The sequence below is a fragment of the Apodemus sylvaticus genome, chromosome 16 (genome assembly GCF_947179515.1).
Source record: "Apodemus sylvaticus chromosome 16, mApoSyl1.1, whole genome shotgun sequence".
NCBI classification, from domain to species: Eukaryota; Metazoa; Chordata; class Mammalia; order Rodentia; family Muridae; genus Apodemus; species Apodemus sylvaticus.
Genome location: NC_067487.1, coordinates 31,167,464 through 31,185,611, shown reverse-complemented (window position 1 = coordinate 31,185,611; position 18,148 = coordinate 31,167,464). Strand labels below are relative to the sequence as shown.

Genomic DNA, 18,148 nt, shown 5'->3' with positions numbered 1-18,148 from the left:
GCCCAGGATGGCTTGAGCTTACAATCTTCCTGCTTCAGCTTCTGAGGTACTGGGATTGAAAGTGGATACTTGTGGCTCCTGAGTTCCTTTTTATGTTTTTTTTAATTGCAATTACTTATTTGTGTGTACTTCACTGAGCACACATAGAGGTCTGGGAACAACTTTATTTTTAAAAACTTGTTTATTGGATCTTTGTGAATTTCACACCATGCACCCCAACCCCAATCATCTCCCCCTCCCCTCATACCCACCCTCCACCCTTGTACACTCCCCCACTCCCCCAAGAGAAAAACAATCTCATTGTGGAAGCAGTAGTGTGTCACAGTGTCCCACAGAATACCCTTTTGGCCACACTTCTTTGCTTGCAAATGTTCCTTACAATGATTTGTTGGTCTGATATGCATCCTCTGGCTTCTGCAACTCTATCAGTACTGGAACCTCAGTGGGACTCCTCTCAGATATCCTGTGATTGTGTCCTCTGTGTCATGGAGATCATGTAGTTTTGGATCTGTAGAACCTGTAGGATCTGTAGGAGCCCTTCATGCCCCCCAGCAGTTCATCAGTGGGGTAGATGTTGGGATGGGCCAATTCAAAGCCCTAGATCTGGACCTGAGAGGTAGCTGAGCTGGTCAGCCTGCCTCTCCTGCTCTCAGACCCTTGGGGCCTGCTACCCAGCAAACCCCTCCCCCAACTGGGGCCAGTTCTACCCTGCTCCCCAGTATTGCAGCTGATGAGGCACAGGGCAGGTTCTCCCACTCTCATAACCCTAGGACCAACTATCCCACAGGCTCTAGGTGGCAAGGGGTGATGGAGGGAAGGAGGGCCTCTCTCCCTCATCCACACAACACTACACACAGCAGACAAGAAGCAGGGCTGGCTCTCCCAAGTGCTGCAGCTGGTGAGACAGAGAACAAAGTCTAAGAATTGGCTGGCTCCTTCTACCACATGGTACCTGGGAGTCAAACTCAGACCAAGTGGCAAGTTACCACTGTTGAACCATTGTCCTAGTTGGGGCTTCAATTGCTGTGATAAAACCACATGATCAAAAGCAACTAGAGGAAACAGGAGTGCAGTTCTCCAGTTATACACTCCATCCCTGAGACACACAAGGAAGACCTGAAGCAGAAGCCATGGAGGAGTTCTGCCTCCTGGCTTGCTCCCTGTGGCTTGCTCAGCTAGCTTCTCATACAACTCAGGGCCAGCAGACCATGGTTGACCCCATGTGCAATGAGCTGGGCCCTCCCAAGTCAATCATTGATCTGATCAAGAAAACACCAACTTGCCCATAGGCCAATCTTATGGAGCCATTTTCTTAACTAAGATTCCCTCTTCCTGAGGTAGGAAGATTATAAGAGCCAACAGACTATGGAGTTCACTGTGAGATTGTGTCTCCCGGAAATGTCAGAGGCTACACTCGTAGTCTCGCTGACATGACTGCGTAAAGAGCAGAGCCAGGATGACACTGGTAAACAGGCTAAAGCAACAGGGACAACCCTTGGTCAACCCGACACAAAGGACTACAGGCTGTTGTAGTATATTTGACCATACTGTGAATCCTGAGATTGTGTTGTTTACTGGGAAAACCTGTTTCTAGTTGTGGTGTGACTCAGCCTTAGCTCAAAGCTTTAATCTCTCTGGCTGGAATATAGACAGGCCCTTAGTACACACCTCTAACCCCAAACAATGAAAGTAAAGTTGGTTTGTGGGAGAAAGCACCAGTGTTTGAAAGTGACATTAACTGAGTGGCAGACAAAGTGACGGATCAGAGAAAGATTTGACAGAATAGGATGTGCTCAAGTCTCATGAGAAGAGAGAGGAAAGAGATGCTACTTAAGAGAGCAGTGCGGAGGAAGGAGAGGAGAGAGTTCTACCGGGACAGTTATAGAGAGACAGGTTACAGAGAGAAGAAGCTAGGTGTTCTCAGAACACAGGTGAAGACAGAATGAGCCAGAAATTGAGGAGGAGCAGAAGATTAGAACAGATTGCCAGAGTTTGAGGCCAAGGAGAGCAATCCAGTCAGAGTCTGAGAAAGAAGCCAAAGTGAGTCACTGTGCTTGGAGGGGAGTTTGAGCCAGAGTAGCTGAGTTCAAACGGTCAGCAAGAGATCAGAAAGAGCTAGAAAGGGCGAGCTTTATTCAGCAGTAAGTCTCAGAGGCTGAAAATACTGTAAGCCTAGATAAGATTGCACAGAGGCCAGAAGCTTCCAGCACTAGGCCTAGGTCTGTAGACGGAGGCTGAAAACCTCTAAGATGACAATTACATCATCAGGAGAATGAAAGATGCTGGTACAAGAGGCAACTAGGAACGCTGAGAGCAGGAGAGACTGCCTATCCTATATATACCTAGTGGTCAGCCCTGAAAACATACATATATGTAACATTATACAGATTGAGCAAGTTATATGTGTATGTGTGTGCACATGTGTGTATGTGTATAAAACAGCAATTAATGAAAAAAGACAGGTAGGTGCCCCTTTCAAATATGGGGGAGGGAGGTCTGAGGGGAGAGAAAGAAAGAAGGAACTAATGCAATTATGTAATTATATTATATATAATAATCTCAAAAGATAAAAATAATTTAAAAAAAAAAGACTCCCTCTACCCAAGTATGTCTAGGTTTGTGTCACAGTCACAAAACCCAAGAGGCACAGTGGTCTCAGCAGCCCTCTCTCTGTGAGACATTTATTTTCCTTCTATAAACCTCAAAGTCTCACTGAATTCTCTTCCTCCACCCTCACAGATACGACCTTCTCTATCTTCAGTGTCACAATAGTCAGTGGCAGACGGAAACCCTCTGTAAGTAAGCTCTCTGTTATTATAGCAAATGCCTGAGAAAGCTTGGTGTATAGAGAGAAAAGGATTGTTCTGGCTTACAGTTTTGTAAGCATCAGTCTATGGTCCGTTGGTCCTGTGGCTTCCGGGTCTGCACCAAAGCACCACATCACAGCAGGAGAACGAACTTGGCAGTTAACTTTAGAGTCACCAGAAAGCCAAGGTGAGGAAGAGACCATGGTACCAAAATCTCATTTGAGGGACCACTCTCAAAGACCTAAACATCTGCCAATAGGCCCCACCTCTCAAGGTTTTGCCACCTATCAAAGCTACTAAGCAGGTGACCAAGTCTTTAACGTGAGGACCTCTGGGCACATTTCAGATCTAGACAATAGCACTAGCTAAGTGCCCAGGGAATTGTTAAAGCCTATTTGCGACATAAGGAACGAGGAAACCAACCTTGGACCAGGAAACAATTGGGGTAGAACCTTTTAATGATTACCTAGCTGTTAGCACTGCACACAACTTAACATGCCTTACAGGATGGTGAAGCATACTGTAGACATCTTAGATTTATTTATTACAACTTCCAGCAGATGGTGTCTTGTTCTAATATATTAGTATGCAAATGGAGGTTTTTTAACAGATGGAATTATAGTGCTTTGGGCAGATTTAGGTATAATTTTCGACTTTTTTCCCCAGCGCTGCAGATTAAATTCAGGCTTTAGTATGCCAGACGGGCACTCTATTGCTGAGCTGCACTGAGGCTTAAGTACCCCTTTATGATGAATACAATCATGTTGTACGTGACAGCAGCAGCCACGCCAACATGCATCAAGTGGCAGAAACTCTTCCACAGCTGTTCTAGAACAAAACAAAACCGCCACCTTGAAATTCATCTCTTCACCCAAGAAGGAGTTTGCTGAGATTAATATTAGTTGAAACACCCTCAAAGTCACAAAATCGCCAGGTAGAGTTTTTTCTTTGGCACAAAGTTCAAAGTTGTAATGCATCATTGTGGGGAAGCTTGAAACAACTGGTCACATGACATCCAAGAAGCAGAGAGTGATGAGTACTGGTTCTCAGCTCCTTTTCTCCTTTTCATATAGTGCAGACCCCAAGCCAGGGGGATGGTTGCGCCCACGGTGGACGGGTCTTACCATCTCTGTTAACCTAATCAAGATCATTCCCAAAGGCATGCCCAACAGCCCATCTCCCAGGAGATTCTGGGTCTGAGCAAACTATCAATTGAGACCAACCATCACAGGATGTGGACAGCGTCATCATCCCATGGTTCCCAGAGTTAACAGAAGGGAGGTTGTGAGCTGACCCCCGGTGTTACTGGCATTCCACCGCCATATTTCTGCCTTGTCCTAACACTCAAAGCAATGGAACTAGCCAACCACAAACTGAAGCCTCTGAGATCGTGAGCCAAATATTCCTCCTTTAAGGTGTTATCCACAGGTATTTTGTCACTGTGACGACAAGCTGATTCACATGATTGCTATTATGGAATAGTAAGAGTGGGCACTGTAGAGAGGTTGTTGGTCACTAGTACTCATCTTTATGAAATGGGCCGGCCCATTCATAAAATGGATGGTTTGCTGGATTCATGGGTTATTTCAAGTGTGGCTTTGATATAAGAAGGACCTCTCAGTGGCTTGCTAGCTCTGTCCTCTTATACTCTGGCTTACCTTAGTATACAGAAGAATGTTCCCATCAGCCATCTCATTTGGAACGTCCCAGCCTTCAGAACAATGAGTCACATGAACCTCTATTTTCCATTAGTTATTGCCTGTGGTATTCAGTTATAGCAACACAAAACACATATGCCTACAATCTTATGCCAAATGTTAACCTCAAAGGAATCTAGCCAGCAGCTGCTGCCTAGCCCCTGTGTGCAGGAACTCATGGAAGGAAGCTCTGAGAGCCAATCCACAGGGGTAACCCGGAGATCTACAGTGGAGCACATCACATCTCTGCTTTCTGTGCTCCTGGGGAAAAAAAATCCTTTGATCTTTAAACAGCAATGTAGTCCCTGTAGTGAAAAGCTGGTGTGGCAATTAGGAGACATTCTGGAATCAGCAAAAAATGTATGCATGTGTGAGTGCACATGTATGCTGTATTTGTGCATGCGTGTCTGTGCATGGGTGAATGTGTGTGTGTGCTGTGTGTGTACACGTGTGCACATGTGTGTCTGTGTGTTATGTGTAAGTGTCTGTGTGCTGTGCATGTATATGTGTGTGTTCTGCGTTGTGATGTTTTGTTGTATGACAGGTTGTCATGTAGCTCACACTGACCTAAAACACAATGGCAGCCGTGAGTGCCTTAGAGCCTCTGACCCTCCCACCTCTACCTCCCAAATCTCGAGGCTACAGCCATGCGCCACAACCATGCCACAAAAGTTTCCTTTGTATCATTCATTATGCTTTGCAATTTACTGTTGAAATTATTATTTCACAGTATTATATTTATGATGCCACTAAGCAGTTCAAAAAGTTCTCCCTGAAATGCAAATCAAAACAACCCTGAGATTTCACCTTACACCAGTCAGAATGGCTAAGATTAAAAATTCAGGAGACAGCAGATGTTGGAGAGGGTGTGGAGAAAGAGGAACACTCCTCCACTGCTGGTGGGGTTGCAAATTGGTACAACCACTCTGGAAATCAGTCTGGCGGTTCCTCCGAAAACTGGGCACCTCACTTCTGGAAGATCCTGCTATACCACTCCTGGGCATATATCCAGAGGATTCCCCACCATGTAATAAGGATACATGCCCTACTATGTTCATATCAGCCCTATTTATAATTGCCAGATGCTGGAAAGAACCCAGGTATCCCTCAACAGAAGAGTGGATGCAAAAAATGTGGTATATCTACACAGTGGAGTACTATTCAGCCATTAGAAACAATGAATTCATGAAATTCTTAGGCAAATGGATGGAGCTAGAGAACATCATACTAAGTGAGGTAATCCAGACTCAAAAGATGAATCATGGTATGCACTCACTAATAAGTGGATATTAACCTAGAAAACTGGAATACCCAAAACATAATCCACACATCAAATGAGGTACAAGAAGAAAGGAGGAGTGGTCCCTGGTTCTGGAAAGACTCAGTGAAGCAGTATTCGGCAAAACCAGAATGGGGAAGTGGGAAGGGGTGGGTGGGAGGACAGGGGGAGAGAAGAGGGCTTACGGGACTTTCGGGGAGTGGGGGGCTAGAAACGGGGAAATCATTTGGAATGTAAATAAAAAATATATCGAATAATAAAAAAAGTTCTCCCTGCGTTTCTTCAGTTATACTGACATGCAAATGGAGCTTTGCTGGGAAACTGGAGCACACATATTAGTAATTAGCACCTTCGACCCTGATACTCCATCAAGAAAACAGTAAAGGAAGACAGGAGAAAAGAAGCAGTAACAGCTAAGGGAGTTCAGAGGCTAAAGACACACGACTGCCTTTAGAAACATAGAAAGAGCCGGGTGTGGTGGTGCACGCCTGTAATCCCAGAACCCGGGAGGCAGAGGCAGGCAGATTTCTGAGTTCGAGGCCAGCCTGGTCCACAGAGTGAGTTCTAGGACAGCCAGGGGGCTACACAGAGAAACCCTGTCTCCAAAAACCAAAAAAGGAAGAAAGAAGAAGAAGAAGAAGAAGAAGAAGAAGAAGAAGAAGAAGAAGAAGAAGAAGAAGAAGAAGAAGAAGAAGAAGAAGAGAAGAGAAAAAAGAAAGAGAGAGAAAGAAAGAAAGAAAGAAAGAAAGAAAGAAAGAGAGAGAGAGAGAAAGAAAGAAAGTGTCAAGCCGACCCTAAACATCAGCTACCCCTGCAGCTGTGAGGTCCCCTGACCTGCAAGCCCTATCCACTCACAGCCCGCAGGCCGCATAGCCCCAGGTTCCTGTTAGTTCCCCGACCCCTCAACAATCAAGGGCACGATAAGAGTGAGCTAGCCCTATAGATCACTTCGGAATACTGAGTGTGAAAACCCCAGCTAGTGAAAGAGCCGCTCACAAGCCTGTGTCTCCTTTCCCCCGGGGGTGGGGGATTCTCCATCTGCATCATAGTGATCAGACAACACAGCTGTCCCCTGATCTATGCAAGTCAATACTTTGAACTTCCAAAGACACTCCCTAGATAATGCTGAGAAGAGAGTCTGTGGGAGAAAGTGTGCAACCATCAAACAATGGCCTCTGGGCATCCCTACGTATGACTGAGGCAGGAGGAAGAGGGAAGTGGAGGCATAAGAGTTTGGGGATTGTTTCTGTTGGGTTGGTTTTGTTATTTGGGAAGTGGGCATGACTCAACACTGCTCCCAGGCTGGGTATAGAAATGAAGAGTCACATAGAACCCCCTGTGCCCCCTTACCACCCAGGACCACTTAGGGATGTGACTGGAGAGCAGGTGCTGGACACAGAAGTGTCAGACCCTGTGTCTCTTATTCAGACTCATAACCTAAGCCTATTGTTTTGATATTTGCACACTCTCCTGAATTAACCCTTTCTGATCTGCTACTTCCTCTGGTCCATTATATCCATCTGGGGCTGCAGGTCATGGCCAGAATCCTTGTAAGCCAGATACCATCTGTTTTCTCAATGACTACACTAACGTAGGGGTAACAAGATGCAGGAGACAAGACAATCGAAGCTAGGAACACACAGAACAACCTGGGAGTTAATTCCAACCAAGAGACTTAAAACCTGTCTTAAACTCTAGTCCTGTTGCGTGACTTCCTCCAGCAGTTAATCCAGGAACAGGCCTGTTTCGGGTTGAAACCGGGAAGACGGAGCCTGAGGCACTTGGAAAGAACTCCAGTCTTCTTGCATCCTCAGTGTCAGGAATGAGAGAGAGAAAAAAAATTAAATCCATAAAAGAAAGAAGCATAAAGAACAATAAATTCCCCAGCACTTGGGAGGCAGAGGCAGGCGGATTTCTGAGTTCGAGGCCAGCATGCTCTACAGAGTGAGTTCCAGGACAGCCAGGGCTACACAGAGAAACCCTGTCTCGAAAAACCAAAACCAAAAAAAAAAAAAAAAAAAAAAAAAAAAACAACCAATAAATTCGTGGTTGAGACCAACGGCTAAGACTGGAGCATCTTTTAAGCCACCTGTAAGATATCTCCCAAATAATCCAGAGCAGGGAGCTGGCCAGCGTCAGAGAGCACAAGCTGTACAGTTGCCCAGGACACAAGCACAGAACAGCCTCACACCTTGTTCATGCCTTGCTCTTGATGTCTTGAAATTGTTTCTGCAGAGAGCCCAACCATCTTCATGTTGTGCTGCGTTGTGTAAATGTTGTAGTCCTGGTGAAAAGCACCACTGTGTGGAACTCAGAAAACAGAAGTTCCGAGCACTCAGTTCATGTTTCCCTTTAAGGTAAGCTGACTTCCTTCTTTTAAAAAAGGATTATCTTTATTTTATGGTATGAGTATCTTGTTTGCATGGATGCCTGTGCGCCATGGGTCTGACTTGTGCCCTCTGAGTTTCAGAGATCTAGGGATGGTTGTATCTACCGCAAGGATGCTGAGAACAGAACCTGATTCTCTGCAAGAGCAACAAGTGATGTTAACTGCAGAGCCGTCTCTCCGCCCCCTAATTCCTTTCTTTTTTTTTAAATATATATGTTTTTATTTTCTATATTCTTTGTTTACATTCCAAATGATTTCCCCTTTCCCAGATCCCCCCTCCCCATATGTCCCATAAACCTTCTTCTCTCCATCCATTCTCCAATCACCTCCCTCCTTTTTCTCTGTCTTTATATTCCTCTCCAATGCTAGATCAATCCTTTCCAGGACCAGGACCCTATCCACATGGGAGTCATTTGTTATGCAATTTGTGCCTTGGGTATTCAGAGCTTCTGGGCTAATTAATATCCACTTATCAGAGATTGCATTCCATGTGTATTCTTTTGTGATTGGGTTACCTCACTTAGGATGATATTTTCCAGTTCCAACCATTTGCCTAAAAATTTTGTGAATTCATTGTTTCTAATTACTGAGTAGTATTCCATTGTGTAAATATACCACATTTTCTGTATCCATTCCTCCTTTGAGGGACATCTGGGTTCCTTCCAGCTTCTGGCTATTATAAATAAGGCTGCTATGAACATAATGGAGCATGTGTCCTTATTGCATGCCGGGGAATCCTTTGGGTATATGCTCAGGTACCTGGTATAGCAGGGTCCTCCGGAAGTGTCATGTCCAGTTTTCTGAGGAACCGCCAGACTGATTTCCAAAGTGGTTGTACCATCTTACAGCCCCACCAGCAGTGGAGGAGCGTTCCTTTTTCTCCACATCCTCATCAACACCTGCTGTCTCCTGAGTTGTTGACCTTAGCCATTCTGACTGGTGTAAGGTGAAATCTCAGGGTTGTTTTGATTTGCATTTCCCTAATGACTAATGATGTTAAACACTTCTTAAGGTGCCTCTCGGCCATCCGAATTTCTTCAGGTGAAAATTCTTTGTTTAGATCTGTACCCCATTTTTAATAGGGTTATTTGGTTCCCTGGGGTCTAACTTCTTGAGTTCTTCTTAAATGATGTTTTCCCTCGCTTTCTCAAATTATTCACACTTAGGACAGGACTAGAGAGAAGTCAAGTTGGACCTGAATGCCTGACCCGAATGACCTTGATTATATATATATATATATATATATATATATATATATATATATACACACACACACACACATATGTGTGTTATACATATATATTATATATAATGTATGAGTATATATGTATATGCATATATATAGTCATTCTTCTCTCATATATTACATCCCAGACACAGTTTCCCCTTCCTCCTCTCCGCCTAGACCCCTCCCCCGACCTTCCTTCTCCCCCCAGTTCCACTGTTCCTCCATTTCCCTTCCAAATACAGCAGGCCTCCCAGAGACATCAGCCAAACATGGCATATAGAGTTACAATAAGACTAAGCACTTAACTAAGCACTGATCAAGACTGTTGAGGCAACCAAAGGGTCCACAAAAGAGTCAAAAGAGTCAGAGACAGTCCCTGACCCCACTGTTAGGAGTCCCATAAGAACACCAAGCTAAACAACCTTAACTCATATGCAGAGAATCAGACCCACACAGACTGCCTGATTGTTAGTTCAGTGTCTGTGAGCCCCTGTGGGCCCTGGTTAGTTGATTCTATGGGTCATTTTCTTGTGGTACCTTGTCCCCTCTGGCTCCTACAATCCTTCCTCTCCCTCTTCTGTGAGATTCCCCGAGCTCTGCCTAGTGTTTGGCTGTGGGTCTCTGCATCTGCTCCCTTCAGTGGCTGGATGAAGACTCTCTGGTGAGGATTATGATCTTCAAGTGTATCAGATATCATTGGGAATCATTTCACTGCCTTTTCCCCCCAGTCATGTTTAGCTCTAGCCCAGGTCTCTGGGCTATCCATCCTCTGGTTCCTGGTCCCCCAGGCAGTGTCACAGGTGGGCTCCCTCTTGTGGCAAAAGTCTCAAGTTAGACCAGTCATGGCTGACCAGTCCCACAAGATCTGGCCACCTTTACCCCAGCACATCTTGCAGGCAGGACAAGTTGTAGGCCAAAGAGTTTGTGGCTGGGTTGGTGTACCAATCTCTCCTTGATTCCTACCAGAGACACTACTGTTCCTCCAGAAAGAGCTCTGTTGGCACCAGAGCTTCTCTGTGGCCTGCAGAGGGAGCAATCGGGAAGTTCTAGAGTGAGTGCCTCCAGAAGCGAACTTCAGCCAACAGAGAACAAATAAGTGGGCGCAGCCCTGGGCTTCTTCGGCCAGAGCAGGGATAGTCTAGATAATTCTGACGCATGCTCTGTTATTCTCAACGCTTCCTCCCGAGGTGAGGCTTTTAAGTTCTCCTCAGAAGCAGATGTAGTGCTCCAGACATCGCTCCACTAGGCGTGGCCTCAGTTCTTCCAGGTCTCCTCATCCTCCAGAGTGACTGCTCATTCTCCAGCTACCTCAGCCATGCCCCAGGCAGCAGCGAAGAGAGAGCACAGGAGAAAGATGTCCCTCTGCCCATAAGACCCCTAATGGTTATTATATATGTCTGGTGAGTCTACAGCAATGGCCAGGCCCTACTGTTACCGCTCTGCCACAGAGGGAAGAGAAGGAGGGGAGGAGGAAGGAAGACAGGCTCTGCAAGGAAGTCTTGGAAATGTAATGATTACTCTGGATATGTCTAAGTTTTAAAGGTCATTCTACTGTTACAGAAGAGAACCAACACAGGAGAGCAGCTAATGGCCCTTCCCACCCCAGCCTCCGAGAGTCCCTTGTGCTCTAGTGGGACCCAGGAAAAGCAAAATAACTGTCCTTGCTGCAGAGAGGTTCTGATGTGACTGTGAGGACCCTGGTTCTCAGGAAGCACTGTAATCTGGGATGTGAGAGGCCGGTCACTGATGGATGGATGGATGGATGGATGGATGCATGGATGGATGGATGCATGGATGGATGCATGGATGGATGGATGCATGGATGGATGCATGGATGGATGCATGGATGTCTTGCAAGGATGCCAACCTGAATAGGTGACAGATGGGGTCCAGATGCCCTCCCATGATCCTCACAAATGGAACCCAGGAGGTAAAGGTATGAACCAGTCTAGTACACGTTCCCAGCCCCCCAGTGACATGCAGATGTGGCAGTCATTTAGGGCTGTCACCAAATACTCTGCTGTCCTGCGTCCTGTTTGCCTGTCCCCTGGAAGTTCCCTGTGTTTATGATATTGTTTGGCCAGTTACATTTAAGCAAAACTGAGATGTATCTTGTGTAGGCTAAACAGAAGAGCCTGCGATGGTCAGTTTTACGTCTTATTTTGGCTGAGCTGTAGTATCCCGTTTCTGATCAAACAATGCAGATGCTTCAGCAAATTCACTTTAGAAGTGTTTGATATTTAGATCAGGAGACTGAATAAAACATTATGCTCTAACATGCGAGAAGGCTTCATCTGATCCATTGAAGATCATAAGGGATAAGCACCATGATCCCCTAAGGAAGAAACTCTTGCTTCGGGCCGCCTTCAGACTCCAGCTGTATCGTTAGTTTTTCTCTGTCCCCAGCCTCCTCGCCTTGCCTACGCTGTAGATTTCATATCTGTCAACCCCCACAAGTGTGTGGGCCAGAGAAATTTTTGGTTCTGCCTTTCTCTATTTCTCTTTTTTTCCAAACACAGGCAAACACCCCAACAGCCCGATGGTTCTGTTTCTCTGGAGAACCCTAAGACAGAACCTGCAGCCAACGAGTTGTTCACATTTTATTTTCCTGCCACAAAAACCTTGGAAGCAGTCAGGCAGTGGTGGCGCAAGCCTTTAATCCCAGCACTTGGGAGGCAGAGGAAGGGGGATTTCTGAGTTCGAGGCCATCCTGGTCCACAGAGTGAGTTCCAGGACAGCCAGGGCTACACAGAGAAACCCTGTCTTGAAAAACCAAAGGGGGGGGGGGGACCTTGGAAAACGTGGAGATTAAATCTCTTCAACCGGGATCCTTGAGAGATTATGGCAAGTAGCATCCAAGCAAGTGAGACAGGAGAGCAGAGTGGAGAGTGGGGCGCATGGGTCGTGCATTAGCATCCGAGAAGAGCCAGTGGGGCGGGGGGAGGACTGGAACACTGATACCCTGCCTAGCATCACGCCCATAGGCAACGGGGCTGGCACAGAGCATACTCCAGCTATGTAAACAACCTAGAGGTCTCCTCCATCCTTTGTGTACCAGTTGCGTATATGCTGCTAACTTTTCCTCCAAGTTCTCTCCTCTGATTCTCTTGGAGTGTTCCATCCCTTTCTTTGTTTGGGGTTGGTTGGTTGGGGTTTTTTTTTTTTTTTGGATTTGTTTTTGTGTGTGTGTGTGTGTGTGTGTGTGTGTGTGTGTGTGTGTTTTTTTCGAGATAGGGTTTCTCTGTGTAGCCCTGGCTGTCCTGGAACTCACTCTGTAGACCAGGCTGGCCTCGCACTCAGAAATCCACCTGCCTCTGCCTCCCAGAGTGCTGGGATTACAGGCGTGCGCCACCACCGCCCGGCCTTTGTTTTGTTTTTGAGACAGGCTCTCACTATATAGCCCCAGCTGGCCTGGAACTTGCTATGTAGACCAGGCTGGCATCAAACTGATTAGAAATCTACTTTCCTCTCCCTTCAGGGTCCTGTACCTCCATGCCTGGCCAAGTGTGTTCTTTCTTAGTAAATTTCCCCTCCTGTTAGCATTATCTACAAGTTCCTTCCTGATTCCTTGGCCTATGACTCAAATATCTAAACATCCCCTCAATTGCCCACCAAACCCTAAATGCAGTGATAACACAGGCTCCTTTGTTAAGTCACTGAGCTGAGGCAGGGTCTTTATTGCCCCATGATGTAGTCTAGCCAGGCCCAAAGACACAGAAGAGAATTCAGAATCTATACATAAACAGTGCTCCCTGTCTTCTGTTCTGGACTTGCTAATTAAGATTCATTCCTTTTATAAAATTCACTATTTCTGATTTCTGCAGGCCGGTATCACGCCGGGCGTTTAAAGTCTCCTGAGACCAGAGTTAGCTCTCCAATGCCTTCTTCAGCATCCCTGGAGTTAATGCTCTAGTCCCCTTCCCTCACCTGCTCCAGCCTTTAAAGTTCTAAAATTACCTCTGCCTGCCAGGTGTGCAGTGCGCTTGGGAGTCAGAAGTAGGTAAGTGCAAAGCTACCCGGTCCTCCACAGCAGGTTCAGGCCAGCTAGCCGGGAATGTACAGTGAACCCCTGTCAGGAAAAAGGAAAAAAAAAACAAAACTAAACTAAAATTACCTCTTCCTTTCAACTTATGAAAATATTTCTTAGAATGAGAGAAATCAAAACTTTGTAAAAAGAAATAATAGACAAATTCCTGTAACTCTCAATAGATGCTTCATCCCCCCACCCCCACCCCACGACACTTGAAAAGAAGATTAACAAAAACAAAACAAAATCTGACTCAAGTGAAGCTGCAGGTGGGGAAGAGTCAGGAGGGAAAAATCAAGGAAGATGTTTTGCCTGCAATATGAAAGACATTCTGGAGCAAGGGGGTTTCCACGGGCGCTTGCTGATACAGCCAGCATCGCTCAGCGTTGCTTTGGGGGTCTGGGGGCTTCTCTGTAGCACAGAGCAGGGACCGCTCAGGTTCCCTCGCAGAGGCCCGGCTTACCCTTCCAATGGCTCCTTGTTCACACTCCAGCTTCCAGCATCTCACACCCCTTCCCTTGGCCCTCGGATTCTGGTCTCCAGCTTTACCCAGGGCATGTGTTGCATGCTCTGGGATGTGTTGCAAAAGTGTCACCCTGAGCATCACAACTCCCCTCCCGCGCACCCCTGGAGGCTTACCGCTCATCCCACAGGTCGTGTTTATCCCTAAGACATCACGCGCTGGCTCCGTTCAAAATGCAAGCGGGGCAAGATTGGAGGTCCAGATGTTCACACTGGGATGCAGTCCAGAAAGCGCTATTTTTACATGCTCTTCTCCAGGTGGCTCTATGCGGGCTGGAGGGAGACTATATTTACAGAAATAGTGCCCCAGAGAGAGGTAGGGCGGGAGTTCTTAGCCCAGCCTCCCTCCCCTCTTGGCTCCGGGTTCTCTTCGCTAGTCAGCTCTGACTTCATTTGTTACTGAGGTATCCAGGCCATCTGCTCTCAACCTTAAAACAAAACAAACAAAAGCAACAATTGCAAGATGGAGCCTTGCTTCTAGGAATTCTGGTGCCATTTGTGATTCTTCCTGTGCACCAAGGAATCTGGCCTTCTCTGTGAGGTCGTCTTTGATGGCAAAGTTGAGAATACCTTGTGAATCTTTCTCTCACGGGCTTTCTGCAGGCTTTGCACTGGGCCAGTGATGGGGCCCGAAGGAAAGACAAAAGAAAGAAAGCATCAGAAACCTGCTCAAAAGAGTCAAAGGAAAACATCAATAACCAAGAATAAGCGCGTCTGCTTAATGTCCTGACTTTATAACAGTGGCCACGGGCATCATCCAAAATCAGACAAGATACATTGAAGGGTTAATTCCTATGGCCCATAGAAAAGGCTGCACAACAGGCTTCCACCCTCTCTACATACACCTGGAAAAAATTTCTCTCAACCTGACTCCAACACAGCCCAAGTCTTTGACCAAAACCCATGCACCCCCTGGTGGTCGGGAGGTAAACTACAATCGAGAATAGGCGACTCCGAAGCTTTTTCTGGTTTTCTATTTCATGTCTCTTCTAGTCAGCATCCCACACAGAACTTGTCTCTAGGATAGCTTTGCAGGAACAGCCTCCTCAGACGGTATTGAGATGAGCTGGAAGGTTGACCATAGTGGGTGGTCAACTTCTCCAGAGACAAGCCTCGTGACAGATTATCCAATCCCAAGCGGTCAACCCTAAATGTGCATACATACAAGACAACGTTAAATGGATCCAGCAGGTTGCATTTATGTACGTGTGTGTGCATGCTCGGGTGTGCATGTGTGTGTGTGTCAACAATAATTAAAGAAGAGGTCACGGATTTGAGATGGAGTGGGATGGAACATAGGATTCGGGGTAGAAATAATGTCAGTATACAACTAGCAACATATATGCTTCCTCTGAGACAAATGGCCTGCTCTCTGATTACTAACACCCTGGTAGATATGGCGATTTAAAAAATGTAAAAGGAGACAGTATTCAAGTGCTGTGGAGGAAACACTCCAAACTACTCATTACTGTCTCAAAATGTTTACTACTTTTTATATTTTATTTATACCTTATGTGTATGTACATATACCCACATGCAACAGTTCTTGGGTAGTGTTTCCTTCTTTCCTTCCATCAAGAGAGTTGTAGGGCCTGGATGCCCGCCACCACGTTTGGTGACAGGAGCCTCTACCCGCTGAGAAAGCTAGCTGTCTCCTACTTATCTGTTACCTTTACTTAGCATGACAGCTCCTTTTCGTCTGTCACTGTCCCCTTTCCTCTGAAGTGTGTCTTCTTGCTCGTATTCTATTAACCCAGTGTTTCTCAACCTGTAGGCTGACGCCCCTTTAGGGGCCAAACAACCCTTTCACTGGGGTCACCTGAGACCGTTAGAAAATTTGGATATTCACATTATGATTCGTAACAGTAGTAAAATTACAGTTATGAAGTAGTAACAAAAGTGATTTTATAGTCTGGGGTCACCACAGCATGAGGAACTGTAGTAAAGGGTCTCATCAGGAAGGCTGAGAGACTCTGGTTTAACCAAACACTTTCTTTTTCCCATTTGCCTCCTCTCTCCAACTACTAAAACCTCCGATTTGTCTGACCCATTATCTTTCTGACTCCAGGAAACTGCCCTTAAGTACCTCTCTGAGTCCATTTGTTAGGGTTTAACAAGATCTCTCTACATGCCTCAGTGTCTTAGAGCTCTCTGTAGAGTCCAGGCTGGTCTCAGACTTATAGACATCCTCCTGCCTCTGCCTCCTGAGTGCTGGGATTACAGGTACCACACCTGGCTCGGATCCACTTCTAAACTCTTTTATCAATGAGCCCAAGGACAGAGACCCTGTGCCCCCCCATTGATATTAAGGGGGATCAGAGGAAGAGAAATATTAAAGATAAGCCACACAAAACGACACAATACAGCAAGGCCAAGATTTTCAAGTATTTTCCTGATATTGTTTTGGAGATGAGTTCATATAACACATCCTTGCATCAGACACATTATGCAGCCAAAGATAACCTTGAACTTCTGATAGATCGTCTTGCCTTTGTCTCCTGAATTTTACAATTCTAAGCATGCACCATCATTCACAACTTTATCCAGTGGTACGCCTTGTGCATGCACTCAGTCAAACAAATCGTATTCAGCCTAGGCAAGGATTTTCTTTTTTTAAATTCTCATTCTTACATCTATTTACAATACGCTTATTTATTTACTTACTGTACACACACACACACACACACACACACACGAACACTGTGGCTCACACGTGGAATGCAGAGATCAACTTGGAAGAGTGGGTTCTCTCCTTCCACCATGTGGTCCTGGGGAACTGAACTCAGGTGTCAGAGGGGCAGCAGTTTCATGGACCCGCTGAGCCATCTTGTTGGCCCCCGTCAAGCATTTTCAATAGGTAACATCCGCTATGGGTCTATGGTTGCTCCCCAGTTAGTTTCAGGGAGTGGAGGTGTGAAGTCCCTGTGGTGATGCTGAGAGATGGTCGAGCCTGTAAGGGGTGGAGCCTATTGGAAAGAAACCGAGTCTTTGGAGGCATCAACGTTGGAAAGGATTAATCTGTTGTCTTGGTAGTTTGGGCAGCTCTCACATAATGCGTTGTTCATTAGCAGATCAGGACTGGCCACTGATCCCGCCACCTCTATGGTTCCAGCTTTGGCTCTCTGGCTCCCTGTGATTTCTTCTCCATACATCAGTGCACCTGTGATGACATCTACAGGAGGCCCTTGCCAGAACCAAATCAGTGTCAGCACTATGTACTTAAAACTCCAGAACTAGGAGTCAATAAGTAAGCCCTTTTTTCTTTATAAAGTACCCAGTCTCTAGTATTTTGATACAGCAACAGAAGACACACTAATTCAACACCTACCCATAGCATGTTCACTTACTGCTAATGTTGTTTATTTGAAAATACGTGGAGCAGTGTGAAGAAGCAGCGAGGACGACCCCTGGACGGACCAAACCTGCGAGCCGCTGTAAACCGGTGTTCAGCGCCAACGTCCACTGCCACCGCCACCGCCACGCCCAAAAGAGAGGCTGAAGGGGACGCTAAAGAAGACAAAGCCAAGGTGAAGGCCGAGTCGCAGAGAAGATCCACACAGTGTCTGCTAAACCTGCTCCTCCAAAGCCAGCGTCCAAGCCTAAGATGGCAAAGAAGGGAGAGAAGGTACCCAAGGGGAAGAAGGGAAAAGCTGACACCGGCAAGGATGCAAATAATCCTGCAGAAAATGGAGATGCCAAAACAGACCAGGCACAGGAAGCTGAAGGTGCTGGAGATGCCAAATGACATGTGTGCGTTTTTGGTAACTGTGCACTTCTGGTGACTGTACAATTTGAAGTACTATTTTTTTATCAAGTTTTATAAAAATGCAAAATTTTGTTTTACTTTTTTTTTAAGCTATATTGTTAACACACAGAACACTTCATTATTGGGGGCAAGGATCATGTGTCACTAACAAAATATCTCCCAAGCTGGATTGAGGACAGACATCCTCTTTCCCTGATAATTTTGAAAGGCTCCTGGGGGCTCCCAAGAGAGACATCCTGGTCTTGACACAGGTGGCCACCAAGGCACAAAATGCCTTGTGGTCTGGGAAAACTCTAAATTCATTTTTATATCCTCTTCCCCCGCACCATCAACATAGACTTAATTCCCTTAAAACCAGAGACCCGTTGGAACCTGGCCTCCAAAATTGCTTTTCCAGTCTATTGGGCGATGTGGACTTTGCAGTAACTTCATC

The 18,148-nt window shown here is 46.0% G+C and overlaps 1 pseudogene; it reads left to right on the top strand.

The window, feature by feature from the left end:
• LOC127667116 (non-histone chromosomal protein HMG-17-like) overlaps positions 1 to 17,694 on the top strand; it is a 38,217-nt pseudogene extending 20,523 nt beyond the window's left edge.
• The last annotated feature ends 454 nt before the right edge of the window (positions 17,695 to 18,148 follow it).